Source organism: Nomascus leucogenys, chromosome 21 (assembly GCF_006542625.1).
Source record: "Nomascus leucogenys isolate Asia chromosome 21, Asia_NLE_v1, whole genome shotgun sequence".
Lineage (NCBI taxonomy): Eukaryota > Metazoa > Chordata > Mammalia > Primates > Hylobatidae > Nomascus > Nomascus leucogenys.
Window position 1 is genome coordinate 52,214,637 of NC_044401.1, and position 16,810 is coordinate 52,231,446.

Genomic DNA, 16,810 nt, shown 5'->3' on the forward strand with positions numbered 1-16,810 from the left:
GCCTGCTTCAATCTGTTGGGGGCCCAGCCACCTGCATTTAAACACATGGCTCTGGTGGATTTGCTGATTCCTGGAATAAGCTCGTCTAGCCTTCCTGCCTCAGAGAGGGGCTGGCCCGAGGGGGCTCAGAGCTCACTGTCTTCCTTTCCTGTGGATCTTTTCACTCTTCTCCAGCTCTTAGGCTCCCACAGTCTGAGCATTGTGACTTCCAGGCCCTACCCCCTCTGCCAGCAAACCTATTGGCACCAGAAATACCAAAGAGACTTGGAGGGGGTGGCTCTGTTTGTATGCAAGGATTTTGTAACCAAGAGCAGGTCTTTCCTGAGGTTACCCTGCTGCACTTGATAAGCCTGTGTTTGCCCACCATTACTCCCCACCCAGAACCCGCGGCAGGCCCACTCCTAGGCCCAGGCTCTCCCAGCACCTGCTGCTCAGACCTTATTGTTACCCCGCCTTTCAGTGTGGAAAGGAGATGGGGTGTTGAGCATCTCTAGATGTTTAACTTTCCCAACGGTGGCCCTGTAGCCACTATCAGAGCTGCCCAACTTGATTGCAAAGCGTTCTCATGCTTAGTTGCCTCATTGGGTCTCACCAACTGCTGTAAAATGTGCTACTGTTGATCCCATTTTACAGAAGAGGAAACTGAGGCTCAGAGAGGGGAAGGAACTTGACTGGGGTCACACAGCTGTTTCCTGCCGTACATTTGGCAGTGGTGTCCCTTCCCCAACATGCCACATGTCAAATCGGGACAGACTTGCTCCAGCAGCCCTGTGCATGGCATGGCCAGGCTATCCTCAGCCTAGAGGAGCCCTGCCGGCGGGCCCCCACCCCCACCCCACCGTCCCCACTCCCTAGCCTCCATTTTCGCCGCTTCCACTCTCTGGGCCCCTGGTGTGCACCCAAGGGAGCTTTATGGAATCGAGACTCTGTCCCGGTCAGGGCTCAGTCCATCGTGAGGGTGGCACACTGGATGGGATAAAGGATGACAACAAAAGCAGGAGAAGATTTCTTAACCCAATGGAGGAACATCAGGAGGCTTGCAAGAATCAGACCCTGAGTCAAACTTGCTAACACCCGAGGTCATTGCTGTACTGGCAGCTTCATGAATGGTGTCTGAATGAAGGATGGCCCCCAATTCTGTAACTACAGCGTCCTTTCATCATCTCTGCAAGGGGCCCCTCTGTCCTCATGGGCATGTCACATCCTGTCACTTGAACACAGGAAGTGAGGCTGTGAGGAGTTTGTGGTGTGTGAGATGTGGGCTGCTTGGCCAGGCCAGTGGAGGACTCGCCCACCCATGCCTGCTCTATCATTCATTCACTGCCTGGAACTGTCCCGACCCCTCTCTTCCTTCTGTTTGGGGGACATGATGACCAGCCGGCCCCTGCAGGAGGCAGTGGTCTCCCTCCGGTGGGATGCCCTGACCCGCTGCTTGCAGTGGGGCCTTCATGAAGGAAGCCAAGCCCTGGTGGGTCTCCCCTAGACAGAAGAAGGGACACTGGTGGGACTGGGCCTGGAACATTCCACACACACACACACCTCCAAGAAACTTGTGCATTGAGCCTTCACCATTATCACCTTGGCTGGGTCAGTTCTGCAGGCACAGTTATCAGCATCTGCTGGACAGTGGGCCTGGGCTGGATGCCAGGGAAGAGCAGCCCCAGCCCACCGAGAGAGATGCAGGTAGGGAACCGGAGGCCCAGTCTTCACTCAAGCACGTGTGATGACCAGTAGCCCTTCTTGCCATGCAGTGATCACTACTGAAAATGGTTATTATGAATGACCCACACAGCACTGGGCTATTTTCCAAGAATGCTGTAGCATCTATCCACCCTTTACAGCCCCAGGAGGCCATTGGGCAGGTCCTGGTTATAACTCAGAAAGACTGGGACATGCAGCCAAGGCCGCATAGCCAGGCCTGGGCCTCTGCTTCCCTGCCTTCAGCTAGTGTTCATGGCGCACCTGCTGTATGTCCAGCTCAGTGCTGGAACCACTGAGAGGGTGCTGCTGTCAGGGGATACTGCAGGGGAGAAGGACACAGAGAAATGAAAAGATAGAGAGCCCAATGGGAATGGATTGAGTGAACTGTGTGCCACTCAGGAAGTGAGGAGGGCTTCCTGGAGGAGGTGACCTTTGAACAGAAATCTAAATGATTAGGAGGAACTACCCAGGAGAAGAATGGGGGCCCCGGGTACAGGGGACAGCAAGTGCAGAGGCCCTGGTGAGGGCATGCTTGGCAGGATTGGACCACAGAGGGAGGATGGTGTTGCTGGAGCAGAGTGGGCCAGGAAGAGAGGTAAAGGGGCTGGGGCTGTTCATGGAGGCCCTGGAGTAAAGAGGCACATTGTCATGCTGGAAGCTAAATATATGAAGAAGAGACTGGGAGTTAGAGGTTGGGGAACTGCATTGGGGCCTCCCAACCATTAGAGGGTATCATGAGCCTGGGGCCTGAAAATTCAGAGGCCTGGCCACTGCCTCTGCCCCTTTGCAAGGCCAGGGCCCAGGCCTGCTCCCCGTTGTATACCCAAAGCTGGCACGGCCTGGCATGATGTTGGGACTTAGAGACCCTGTCTGGGGTGAATTTTAGAGACTGAGAGGAACAGACTTTTCTGGTAGTTGCTGGACAGGCAGGGCAACAAGGAGCATCTGCTTAGGCAAGCACCTACCTCTGACCCACCTGCCACCATCTACCATCTTCCACCAAAGGATCCATGAAGGACAGGTACAACATCCACGCCCTCCCTGGGCCTCAGAGGAAGCATAAGTCCTGGATTGGCCCCAGCCCCGGGGCAGGACCCTGCTGGGCCTTGGTCAGCCCATGGTCAGCATCTTTTCCCAAGTGCTCCAAGCACAGGCACTGGGCCTAAGCCTCCTGCTCTATGCGGCGGGGCTGATACTCCCCTTCCAGGGTTTGCCTGCGGGCCAACAAGCAGGTTGGGCCCCAAGCTCAACAAGTGTTGTGCCATCCTTGTCCCTCCCTGGAGGCCCTTTGTTGAAGCCCCCCCAAGGCCCCCTGTGCCCATAAAGGACTTAGCACAGTCTCCTCAGGGCCCTGGTCTGCCTCCTTGCACTGACTCACTCACTTGGTCTTTAAGAATAACCAAAAGTGCCTTATCTTGTTGAATCCCACAACTCTGGCAGGGTGGTTGTGTGCCATCCTATTTTCCAGGGAAGTGCTTTGCTCAGGGTCACAGCCAGTGAGTCTGCCTGACTCCAGACCCTGCTCCTCCCCAGCCAGGTCTGTGTGCCCTTGTGGGTGGGGCCAGTGGGCACCCGGTGCACAGAGATGGGATGAGGAAGGGAAGGAGGGCGGTCAGGGGGCCCAGGTGTTGGGGGGCCTGACGCCTTACCCCGAGCAGATTCCAGATCTCCTGGCCGTGAGGCTCTGTCCCTCCCCACCCCTTCCCCACTGCATGCACTACCTGGAATGTGTTGGCCACTGCCGCTGTGGCACGGCTGCCCCCAGCCTGCTTGTCCTGGGTGCTGAAGGTACTTGTCCCACAGTGGCTGGGAGCCCCCAACCCAGTGCCTGTGGACCAGACCAGTTTTGTCACCACCAGTGGGGGCTGAGGAGGCGTTGCTCCTGGGTGCTGGCTAAGCTGCTCCCAGGCTCACCTTAGAGCCTGCTGCTTTCCCCCAAAAGCCTCCTGATGACACAGCTCGTCTGCCCTTCCCACTCTTGCCAGCCTGTTGGATGGCTCCTGTCCTCTCACATCTCACTCTTACCCCAGGAGGCTCCCTGCAGGCAGAGCGGATGAAAATACCCTGCCCCTTGGTCTCTGGCCCAACTGGGGCCTTACAGAGCAGGACAAGGAGGCTCCACTCCAGCTCTGTCCCTGCCTCACTGTGTGACCCTGGGCAGGCTGCTTGCCCTCTCTGGGTCTCTGACCTCATCTGGAAAGTTCCTGGTTATGCTGCGACACACAGAGGACTGGGAGTGGGAGGAGTGGTGTCTGCCAGGCACAGCAGCTCCAGGCATGCTGGCTTATTCACATGGCCCCATCCTGCCGATCACACTCATTCATTTGCTCAGCCCACCATGGTCACTGGACATCTAGTCCACGTCCTGACACACGCTAGGCCTGTGGGCTACGCCTGTAAGCGGACCAGGCCCGCCCTGCCTGCATGGAGCTGACCACCCAGAGAAGGGACACAGTAAATAAGACCTCGGTGGCACCTGCCAGAGCGGCTCCTGGATAGAGCTGGGAAGGGAACGGGGTGGGGCAGTGGGCTCCCCTTCCTGCACACACCCCTCTCTCTTCAGCCCCTCTGGGGCCTGAGGCCCTCTCTCCTGCTCCTCCTGGCCTCCCATGATCCCACAACATTCCATCTCCTGCCCAGCCCTGCCTGGAAGGCTCCCCCCGCCACACTCTTGCCCATGCTGGCTCCTCTGCCGGGAGTGCCCTTCCTCCCCTTCACCTCAGACCTCACAGCCCAGCCTGTGCCTCTTTCCTGACTCCCCCAGGCAAATGGGTCCCCTCACTGAGCTCCCGCATGGCGAGTCCTCGCTGTGACAGACACAGTGCCAGCCCCTCTGTTGTCATCAGCTGCCCGAAGTCCCGCCTTTGCTTTCTAGCGTCCCTGCAGGGCCTGGCCCGACAAGGTACAAATCACCATTTTTAAAATTCTGGTAAGATAGACAGAAAACTTCCTTTTTTAAAGCTGAACACTGTTCCATTGTGCAGATCGACCACGTTTGCCCTTTTTAATTACACACATTTCAGCGGCAGTAAGTGCATTCACAGTGTTGTGCAGTCAACACACCATCCATCTCCAGAACTTCACTTTCCCAAACAGGGCTCTGTGCTCTGTAAGCGCAGACTCCCACCTTGCATCCCCAGCCCCTGGCACCCACCGTTCTACTCTCTGTCTCTGTGAATATGACTGCCCTGGGGACATCATGTGAGTGGAATCAGGCAGCATTTGTCCTTTCCTGACTGGCTTACTTCACTTAGCATCATGTCCTCAGGGTTCATCCGTGCTGCAGCAATGGGCAGAACTTCCTTCCTTTTTAAAGCTGAACACTGTTCCATTGTGCGGATCGACCACATTTTGTTTGTCCATTCACCCATTGATGGACACTGGGTTGTTTCTGCCTTTTGGCTATTGTGAATAGTGCTGCTGTGGACATGGGTGTGCAAATACCTCTCCAAGTCCCTGGTCCCATTTCTGTTGGGTGTATACTCAGAATTGGGATTGCTGGGTCAGATGGTGGTTGGATGCTGACTGTTTTGAGGAGCCGCCATACTGTTTTCCACAGCAGCTGCAGTTTTACCTTCCCTCCAGCACTGCACAAGGGTCCTGGTTTCTCCACATCTTCGCCATCACTCATTACTTTCTGTTTTTCTTTAATAATAGCCATCCTAATGGTGTGAAGTGGTATCTTGTGTTTTTAAATTTCCCCTTCTTGAATAAAAGTGTGAGTGATGAAGTTTAGCTTACAAAAGGGATGGTTACGTCTTTGTTGTTTTTCAAATGTATTCATATAACTGAGAGATTATTCATCCACATGGTACAAAAAAAGGCGGCACACATTGTCTATTTGGTTCCCTCGCTTCTTATTCTTCTGCCCAGAGGCCACAGCTGTGTCCAGTTCCTTTGGGTCCTTGGTGAATTTCTGTGCATTTATATGAGTGCTTCATCATTGAAGTGCTCCCTCAGCAAGCTGGTGACACAGAGCAGTTTAGTTTTCCCATCACTGTTTTGTGGTTTCTGGATTTGAGCCAATGAAATGCTCAACTTGGGGGACGTGTGACCAGCCGGCCCCTGCAGGAGATGGTGGTCTCCCTCCATGGGAAGCCCCGGCCTGCCGCTTGCAGTGGGACCTCCATGAAGGAAGCCAAGCCCTGTGTGTCTTCCCCAGGCAGGAGAAGGGAGGCTGGCAGGACTGGGCCTGAACATTCCAAGATGAACTCCCCCACACACTCCTCCAGGAAGCCTATGCGTCGAGCCTTCATCATTGTCACCTTAGCTGGCTCTCCGTCCAGGCCAGTCCTGGGCACAGTTATCAGCATCTCTTTGACAGTGGGCCCCAGATGCAGGCAGAGCTGCCAGAGGGCATGTGGGAGCGGGGCCAGCCTAGGTTGTGCAGGGCAGGCCCCCACACCAAGAATCCGCACAGATATTTACGGGCGTGAAAATCTGCGAGCAACTATCCGAGTCTGGTCCTCACTCCTCTTGACATCTAAACCACAAAATGCATTTCGTATGATTTGAATATGCATTGAGTTTTCCAGGAATGCAACTGCTCTCGCATTCGAGGGAAGATCAGACTCTGATATGTTCGGAGCTCCGCCAAGAGCTGCCACCATTCAGAGCACCACATCACCAAGGACAGCATCTCTCATGGTGCCAGAGTGCACAGTGAACTCCAGCATCCATCTGGGTTTGTGGTCGCTGTCACACGACCAGGCAGGTGACTGTAGGATAGGCCCACCCACCATTAACATGACAAATTACCCTTTATTTTATTCTAAATTATTTTCCTCTTTTTTTTCTCTCTGTAATGTTACCATTCAGCCATTCTCTTGGTTCTGTTTTAAATATGTGTGTGGATGGATCACATGACTCATCAACTTCATTTGAGAAGAGAGAAGAGGATAGTGCAAAGCTCTGGATTTAAGGAGCGGGTTGCTGGACAAGGGATCTTTGTGGTAATGGAGCTATTATGTATTTTGACTTTGGTGGCACTCGTATGTGCCTGTATGTGTGTGCATGCGTTTGGTTCTATGCAGGCGTATCATGTATGCAGGCTCCACAGTACAAGCAAAACAGGAAATCTACCTAACATGGGGGGACAGTGCAGTGTCAGAATCCTGGTGGTGATGGATCCTCTAGTTTTGTAAGATGTTACCATTGGGGGAAATGGTGTATATAAGATCTCTCTGTATTGTTTTTTTTTTTTTACAACTGCAAATGAATCTATGATTATCTCAAAATAAAAAGTTTAATTTTTAAAAGGTGAGGGTAGGTATCAGGTCTGACAGGCTGAGATCCCTGGTGATTGAGGACAGCAGACAGCCAGTGACCTCCCAGTCTCAGTTCCTTGGTGGTGCGCCATGGTCACCAACCTCTACTGCCCTCCCCTCCCTGACACCTGAGACACCTTGGGCCCTTCTCTCCAAGGCTGCATCCTACCAGGGGCACTGGGGCCGGCCCCTCATCCCAGAAAGGAAATACAAGTCCCTTTTGCTGCCAGCTGGGGCCTGGCTGGCCCCCAGGGGTTCTGAGTTTGAGACCCTGCTCTGCCAGCAGGCAGTGGACGTCAGCTGGCTGATGGAGTGGAGGTCTTATCCATTGTCCCCAGAGATACCTCCCAGAACCGGGGCCCCAGCCCCAGCCCAGGCCTCTTCTCAGGTGGGCCTTCCTGCTCCCCTGGGCTTGCAGGACAGCCCTGCTGACGGCCACTCCTGCCCTCCTCTGCCCTGTGCCCGCAGCATTCCTGATGACACAGTCACCATGCTTGTCTCTGCCTCCTGCCACCACAGTGGGCAGCTGGGACAGAGACAAATAATATTCCATCAAGTGCCATTTTGAAGACAAAAATGGACCAGTCAACTAAAGCTAAAAGGTTAAGGGAAGGAAGCAAGTACTTTTTATGACTTTGTCATTCTACAAATTGACTGTTCTATGAATTGGCTTTCAGTGAATTGACTTGTCACTGGTTGAAGGAAAGCTGGGACATGGCTGGTGAGGTTGTGGGCAGGACTGGGGCAGTGAACAGGGCAGTGGGGAAGCCAGGCCGGGCATGGTGTTGGCTCTCTGAGGGGCCAGGCTTTGCCCACTAGACTGCCCAGCCCAGGAGTCCCAGCTCTCCCTCCCCTGTGCATCCCATTTCCTGAGCATGAGCTCGGGATATCAGGGCGCCGAGAAGCTGGGGCTGCGCCAGAGATGCCCGTCCCCCTTTATATCCCATGGCGTGACCTTGCCACACTGGCCTGACCTCCGAAGGATGAAGGTCCTGTCGGAGCAACCCCTGTGGCTCAGCAGGCGGCTGACATGAGCGTGGCTAATAGAAAAATGTTTTATTGGCACCGATGGCTTCATCCCTCATCAAGATGTCCCTGACATCTGCTTGGAATGGCTACTAAGGGAAGTGATGCATCTTAAATCACCAGGGCCCTGGCTGAAATTCACTGCCTGTGTCTCAAGGCCCTCGTTGGCCCCACGGTAATACCGAGCGTTTTCCTCCCATTTGCCCTCCACCATCGGATAAGAGAGAAATGCCCTCAAGTCTCTCCAACCCCCTTCCTTCTTCAGGTGTCTGTCCCCTGGCCGTCTCTGGGCTGCAGAGAGGTAGGGCCACCTCAGAGGAGCTCCCCAAGACCAGGTGAGCCCAGCAGATGTGGGGTCCAAGATCTGGGGGTAATCAAAACCTTTTTCTGTGCCTCCCCTGCCAGGACCCCACCACTCTCCAAGGAGCTGCTCAGATGGAACTCCTTATCTGCTGCCCAGTGTCTGTGTGACTTGGGGCAGACGACAACCTCTCTGAACCTATTTCCTTTTCTGTAAAATGAGGCTAATAATTCCAGCTTTGCACGGTGGCCATCAGGACAGAATGAGGTAATAAGGCCTGTGGTATGTCTGTGACCTATAGAGATTATTCCTGTCCCCTTCCTCCCCTGGATTCTCACGGCACAGGGCTGGGCTTCAGGACGTGCTAGGACTTAAGAAATGTGAACGTCTGGGAAGGGAAGGGAAGGGAAGCTGGGCTGTAATGGTGTATCCATCAGGAGCCTTTGGGTGGCAAACGGCAGAAACTCAAGTCAAAGGGATTTCCGTGGTTACTGTCATTGAATAGCCCACAGTCTGGCTTCAGTGTGGCTGGCTCTAGGGGCTCCAACACTCCTGTGGCCGTGTCCTGTTTACCTTTCCCCAGGACATGTTCCTGTGTGGAGGCTCCAGCCCCCTCAGCAGCCTTAGTCCCCCTGGTCAGCCCTGGGGCTCATGGCCATTCCTGAAACCATCTCCATCCCCAAGAGGAGCCATGTGCTGATTGGCCAGCCAATCAGCTGGAGCATGAGGTCAGCCCCCCTGAACCACTGGGCTGGGAATTAGGAGGAGAATTCAAATGTGTGTGTTTGTTGGGATGGGGGTAAACCAAGTCTAGAAACAGGCCACAGGCTTTGCTTGGAGTTAGAGGAGGGCCTGGCAGTTTGGGGCAAGTCTGGACGGAGCTGGCAGCCTCAGTAGTGTGCAGAGGCCTAGGGCAGCCAGAGCCATGGCTCCGGCACCAGGGAGGCCAGGCCAGCACCCCCCACTGGGCGGCTGGCCCCTGGCATCAGCACAGGGCCTGGAGTCATGGGCTCTGTATGTTAGGGGCTCTGTGGACCTTGGTGGGGGCTGGGGACTGCATGTGCTAGCTAAGTCCTGGGACCCCTAATGTTCAGGATCCAGCGGCACCACTGGGCTGGCACATCCCCCTCTTGCTTTGCCAACTGGGACCTATAAACGAGCACTTTTTCTTACCATTTTATCTTTCCTCTTTTCCTAGTGATAGATATTTTTTAAAACTGCCTAGGGCATTGTATGTTATGTGAGAAAACTAATGATTTATTCCAGATCAACCTGAAATCCTTTTTACCAGCACCTCAAGGAGGGGAAACCCTTCCTGGCTGCTCTGAGCCTCCCTGGGGAGGAACGGTGAGGAGAGGCAGTCACGCCCGTGCTGCCGGCTCTGTCCCCGCGTCCCCATCTATAATATGGGTCATTCCCAGCCTCGTGGGCCAGAACCGCGGGGTAGGAACTGCACAGGGGGTTCCTGAGCAAGAGCAACTTCTCAGGGAGGGCCAGGCCACGCGTGGCCTGGGATTCTGTGGCTGGAATTAATGTCACCCTTGTATATGTGTGTCCGTTTACAGAGTGCTCACGTAGGAGGTAATGGGGAAAGACCCTGGGAACTACCCTGGAGGCAATGCAGGGCTTGGAGCCCGTATGCAGAGGAGACTGGTGTCCACGAGGGACATAGCTCCTCTCAAGGCCCCCGCTGGGCTGAGGTGGGATTCAGACTCTGGGTGTCAGGCCTGGGGCCTGGGCATAGCCCTGTGTTCCCTCTGCCGAGTCTTGGTTCTCTGGGTGCCCCTTTCAGGAGCAAGGGTGCCTGTCTTCACAGCAGCCACCTCCTCCAAGAGCTTCTGGCTGATGAGTCTCCTGGTCCTGGAGCCCCGCCAGGGGCAGGGCTGATGCTGCTGGCCAGACACACCGGCTCCCACCCTGCTCCAGCAGCTGTGGCTTTGCCTCTGTCCTGTCCTTTTTCCTTAGATGTGTCCTTGGCCCGTCATCCAGGCTTGGGCAGGTGGCCCCCTTGCAGGAAGCCCAGGTCCAGACAGAGCATGAGTCCAGAGAGGGAGGGAACTCTTTCCAGGGCTACCCCGCCTATCAGTGGAAAGCCAGGGCATGGAGTCAGGCCCTGAGACTGCAGGAGCTGGTCACCCCTCTTCCTACAACTGCATCTGCCTCCACTGACTTCAAACCCGGATCTAGCCATAAGGTCCCGGGCCCCACCGCAGGAGCCTGTTCACTGCAGGGCTCGGCCATTTCCTGCCCTCTTCAGCCTTCCTACTCCCACCCTCACTCCCTTCCTTTCAGCCACACCTGCCTGCTCTTTGCACCCCAACATGCACAGACCATTTCCACCTCCCCACCTTACTCTCCCATGGTGCTGACTGGCCACAAAGATGGCCCTCACCTGCTATGTGACTGCAGACAACCCCTTTACCTCTCTGAGCCCCAGCTTGTTCCTCTGCGAGGTGGGAGAGACAACAACCCCTGCCCCCAAGGATGTTTGGAAGGACAGAGGTCATATACCAGGCACACAGTGGCACTCAGCACATCATGGTGGCACTCAGCACAGTCGTTCCCGCTGCCTGGATGTCATCCCCAAGCTGGCACCTCATCCCTTCTGAGACCAGTGCTGAGCACGTCACCAACCCAGCTGTAGCACCCCACAGCAACCCTGAGCGTACCCATTCCTCCCATCAGACTGTGGCCTCTGAGGGCAGGCCATGCCTGTCGAGTTCACCGCTGCTCCAAAATTATCCCTGGAGCAACAAAGTGACCAGAGACCCACATTGTCTCCTTTAGCCTGAAGTGTGTTGTTTCCCTTTTCCTTCCTTCCTTCCTTCCTTCCTTCCTTCCTTCCTTCCTTCCTTCTTTCATTTTTTAGAGATAGGGTCTTGCTCTGTCACCCAGGGTGGAGTGTAGTGGCCCAATCTCAGCTCACTGGAGCTGTGAACTCCTGGGCTCAGGTGATCCTCCCACCTCAGCCTCCCAAGTAGTTGGACTACAGGCACCCACCACCACACTGGCTAATTTTTTTTATTTTTTTGTAGAGACGATTTTGCCACGTTGTCCAGGCTGGTCTTGAACTCCTGGGGTTCCTCCTGCCTCAGCCTCCTGAAGTGCTGGGATTCCAGGCGTGAGCCCCCGTGCTGCCTGTCTCTCACATCACCCAGAGGGCACCCCCGTGCCAGGCCTGTGCTGTGTGGTCAGGGGGTGATAGGAAAAGCCGGAGGTGGTCTGATGGGGAGGCCGAGGCAGCTGCTGGAGCAGAGGTGCCCAGGGTGCCCACAGAGACTCAGCCCAAGACCGGCAGGGAACAGGGGAGAACAGGGCATCAAAGGCATAGTAGACCATGGTGCCCAGGGGTCTGGCCTGGGGGTTTGATGGGTGGCAGCGCCATGGCCAAGATGAGCCCCTGGGGTGGGGCCTGCTGGTGTAAGGAGAGCCCTATAGGACACCCAGGGAGGAGCCCGGGAGCACAGAGCTCCTTGTGTCTGGAGGTCGGGGGTGGAAGGAGGTCAGACTCAGGACAGTGACCTTGGTGGCACCAAAGGGTGGAGGGAGCCCAGGAAGAGATGGCTACCGCAGGAGAGGCTGTGTCAGAGGCTGGCACCATCCCCACTCTCATGCCCTGGTGAGGGCACTACCCCCCCATTCACCTCCTGCACCCAGGGCTCAGCCCACTCACCTGGCTGAGGGCAGCGCTCTCCACTGCTGGCCAAAGCTACCAGGCACCCCGTGGGCCGAGGGCACCCAAGGCCTGCCGCCCTGCTGCAGCTCTCTGCCAGGAAAATGCTCTGTGTCCCAAATGGAGACAGATGCTTGGGGAACAGTGCGTGTCGTGACAGCATCTCGCGCCCCTAAAATAGAAGCCCCCACACTCAGACTGAGCTTTCCAGCTCCTCCCTCTCATGCATGGCGGGGGATGGGAGGCAGGTTGGGCTCTCTGTTTATCCAGAAACCAACACATCATTGTACCCACAGGCTGGGGGTGGGTTCTGCTTCCAGGGCCCCACTAAGGCTTCAGGTCCCCTGCAGCTGCCCTCCAGGTCCTCCCCTGGATGGTGCTGACTGGCCACAAAGACGGCCCTCACCTGCTGTGTGACTTTAGACAACCTCTTTACCTCTCTGAACCCCAACTTGCTCCTGTGCGAGGTGGGAAAGATAACAACCCCTGCCCCCAAGGATGTTTGGAAGGACAGAGGTCATACACCAGGCACACAGTGGCACTCAGCACATTGTGGCCCTAGCCTTTATTGGCCTCTCCTAACCTTCATGCCCCTGTGGGATTTGTGTGGAAGTGCCCAGCCCAGTGTCTGGCCCACAGGGGTTTGAAAATTATTTTTTCTTTTTTTTTTTTTTTTGAGACAGAGTCTCCCTCTGTCACCCAGGCTGGAGTGCAGTGGCACCATCCCGGCTCACTGCAACCTCCGCTCACCAGGTTCAAGCAATTCTCATACCTCAGCCTCCTGAGTAGCTGGGATTACAGGCACCTGCCACCACGCCCAGCAATTTTTTGTATTTTTAGTTGAGATGGGGTTTCACCATGTTGGCCAGGCTGGTCTTGAACTCCTGACCTCAAGTGATCTGCCTGCCTTGGCCTCCCAAAGTATGGGGATTACAGGCGTGAGCCACTGTGCCAGGCCTGAAAATGTTTTTTCTTAATGACAAGGATGTGTAAGTTAAGCCTGAGCTGTTTTGTCACCTGCTGTCTGGGCTCCTGGCCCTCAGTTGCAGGGAGCCTGGGGGCAGGTTTTCCTTTCATGTGGTTGCTGAGTGCAGGCATGGGGTGGAGGAGTGGGTAAGGAGAGCCCTAAAACAGCAGGGAGTTTTCCAGACTCAGGCAGGCTGAGCTCCTGGGCAGGGCAGTTTGGCAGGATGGAGGAGCATTGGAGGCCAACTCTGGGACAATCATCTCACTGTGCCCAGTGGTAGGGCCCCCAGGCCGGCAGGCGGGGTGTCTGGGGTCCCATCCTAGCCTAACCCTTGCTCATTGTGTGACCCTGTGCCAGGTGCTTCTCCTGTCTGTGCTCGGCCACCTAAGACCAGGCCTGGGGACAGTGGGGTGTTCCCCGCCACTCACTGGAAGAGCCCGTGTGCATGTGCCTGCTTGCACGTGTGTGCATGTAGTGTCTGCGTGTGTATGGTGCTAAGAGTGTGTCTTGTGTGTGTGCTTGTCTGGCCATGTGAGGGCAGCATGGTTCTGAGAGTGTGTTGTGGGTTGAGGGGCTGTCCTGTAGACCCTCCATTGGGCATGGAAAAGTCTACAGGGCCAAGATTGGCCCGGGGCCTCCACTACACCCAGCAGGTATACGCTATGTCCCCCACCACTGTTTTAGGTCAGGGGCTCAGGTCTGGGAGGGCGGCTGTGAAGCAGAGGCCACCTCCATCCCCTGGCTGTGTCTTCAGTCCACATGGGCAGCTGTGCCTGAGACCGAATGGCCAGAGAGCGAGTTCAAGAGTGTGGTGCTTGGGGAAGGCAGGAGCACATTGCAGTCAGGATAAGGCCTCTGTGTAAGGAACAAGAGACCAGGGGAACATGTATGCATTGCAGGCACATAGATACTGCTCGTCTCTGTGTGCATATGTGTCTGCTTATGTTCACATAAAGAAATCCTATAAGGGGGCCCAAGAGATGGGGCTCTGTGTAAGGAATAAGAGACCATGGGAACATGTATGCATTACAGGTATGCATTGTGTGCCTGGGAGCCTGGTGGATATGGAACATTTAGGAGGGAGAACTTCTGCTTGACAACTTTTGTATTTTAGTTTTGAACCATGAGTATACATTAGCGATTTTAAAATGAAATTTTTAAAATGTGTAAGTTGCTAGGTCTGGGGTGAATTGGATTGCTTTCTGAATATCCTAAGGACCTCCAGTGGAAGGACACCCTCAGGGAAAACTCGCCTCAGCAAATCCTCCATCCTGAGGTTGGGAGGGCCCAGAATGTTCTTCCCGGTTGGAGATCAGCCGCCTGAGCTGACTGTGGGTGGTGCGAGATGTTAGAGCAGGGAGCAGGGGACAGAGCCCACAAGCTCAGGTCAGGAGCTGAGTGGAGCCATTTATCTGCTGAGGAGGCTTGGAGAGGTCTCCACCTTTCTGAGCCTCAGTTTCCTCATCTGTAAAATGGGATTAAGAAGCCTAAGCTTCCCAGGCCGGCTTGAGGATTAAATGAGATCCTGTCAGCACCTGAAGGGTCTCACACCTGAAGGAGGGGAGGCTGAAAACCCAGGAAGGACCCCCCAGAAAGGCCAGGCGGACCCCAGAGGGTTTGCTGGAAGCTGTATTTGCCCTGTAGATGGGGTGGTGCCAGATGGTTCTTTCAGGGCAAGGAGTTGAGGTTGGGAGGGCTGAACTCCAAGGATTGCAGGTACACCCCTCCCCTGAGCCTGTACTGGACTAAGGCTTCTTTCTGCTTCTTGCTCATCAGTGAATTGGGCCTAGAATGAACAGGACTTGGCAGCAGTCCTGGATTCGGGACCAAAGGACACTGACGCACAGGCTTGGTCAGGCTCCGGGCCACATGGTGAGGCCTTGGTCCCACCCAGGCAAGCCCAGGAGAAGTTGGACATGCCCTGACCCGAGACACTCAACGACTCGTGCTGCCGTCTTAAGAAGAGAGTCCTTGGTGGAGCCTTTGGGGGTCACAGAAGAAGCTGGAATGGTGGTGGGGGGGACATCTCGGTGGTGCTACTTGGCAGGTGTGGTGGGCCAGGTGGGCCTCCCTATGCAAGCCAGGCCTTCGCTCCTGCAGTAGATGCCTGGCCTGCCCCATCCTGGGCCTGGGCCCTGCACCCCAGGGACCCTCCACCAGGATGTTCCGAGGTCACTCTGCAAGTTTTGTCCTTTCTGGCCCCTTGCACAGCACATACTCCCTCTGTGACCTTGGCTCAGTGGTCGCCTCTTCCTCGAGGCAGCTCTGGACCGGGTTAGCAGGGGCAGCCCCCTGTGTCGCCACCCTACCCATCCACTATCTCCTGGTATTACTTTCTGGATCCCTTGAGGTTACCTTGTTGGTGTATTTTGCCTGTGCCCCTGCCCTACGCAGGTGGTGAAGGCATCTGTCCGATTCACTCTTTGAGTTATGCCTCTGATCATGGCTAGGTGCCTCCGTTTTCACATCTGTAAAGTGGGGAGGAGAATATCTCATGTCACAGGGTGGTTGTGAGCGTGAAATGAATTAGTGCTAAGCTCTTAGACCTGGGAGTGGGGGCTGCATGGAGACTAGATTGGATGAAGCATCATTTCAAAGTGGCTTGAGACTCTCCCTGCCAAAGTTAATAACCGCTTCTCTAGACAAACTCCTCATGACACTGATGGGGAAACTGAGGCCCAGACAAGTCTCACCACAGGGCTTCCGCCTCGCTACCCTGGGCTCTCTGTCCAGGAGGACCTCACTGAGACCCCCATCTGCCCCCACAGGAGGGAGTGTTCCAGACACAGGCAGGCTGAGCTCCTGGGCAGGGCAGTTTGGCAGGATGGAGGGGTGTGCAGGCCAACCCTGGGACAATCGCCTCACTGTGCCCAGTGGTGGGGCCCCAGGCCCGCAGGCAGGGCGGTCTATGGCCCAGAGCCAGGACAGGAAGGCCGGCGGTGGGTGGACAGGAGCCTTCTGTGGCCTTCTCAGGGCTTGGGAGGCCTGGGCAGGACAGGCGGGCGTCAGCCAGTGTAGCAGCCCCTCAGGCCAGTTTATGAGGCGCCTCTAGCCATCAGCTCCTGGGAGCCTCACTGTAACCTCTGATCAGCCCTGTTTTACAAATGAGGAAACTGAGGCCCAGGCAGGGTCATGTGGCTTCTGAGGCCTACACTGGGAAGCCCAACAGGGTCCGTCTGACCCAAGTGCCCTGCCGTGGCTCCTGGGGTCCCCCCGTGTGACACTGGCAAACAGCCTCCCCCCTCGGGGATCATGGAATGAGACCGCAAGGTGACACGGTGGCTTTCCTGGGCTCAAGTCCAGAGGCCACCTCTTCACTTCTCTGCGCCTCAGCCTCAGGAGCCCCAGGGAGGAGGGCTGACTGCATCCCATCCCTGAGCTCAAGGGGCACAGTGAGCCTGGGGGACCTGGCATCGCTGTTAGGCTCCCTTCTTGCTGGCAACGTGGCGGGATGGAAGGAGGCCAGGAATGCAGACCTAGCATGTTCTTGTTCACCTCTTCTGTGACACAGCTCACAGCTTGGCTGTGGACACCAATGGCTGACATGTAAACTGCAGGGCCAGGGCCTCGCGTGTGGGGGACAGGGTAGAAGGGTGCCCACCGCTTCCTCCCTTGCCTTCGCTTCTGCCCCAAACAGAGAAACTTCTGGAGCCCTAAGAATGGTCCAACACTCACAGTCAACTGCTGGTAGGAGTGTGTTGTTGGTCCCATCTCTGGGTGGACATCCGGGTGTACCCATAGCCCAAAAAACATCCCTCCTGTGCCCCAGCCATGCCGGGAATTGGTCCTAAAGGAGAGACTGTGGCTGTGCACAGAAACCCTATTGAAGCCACTGCCTTGTTTACCAGGGCCAACGAGAGAGACAGCCAAGCTCA

At 55.8% G+C, this 16,810-nt stretch overlaps 1 protein-coding gene across 6 annotated transcripts in view; it reads left to right on the forward strand.

The window, feature by feature from the left end:
* IQSEC1 (IQ motif and Sec7 domain ArfGEF 1) overlaps positions 1–16,810 on the forward strand; it is a 395,060-nt gene that overhangs the window by 222,514 nt on the left and 155,736 nt on the right. The gene's annotated exons all lie outside the window — the stretch shown is intronic.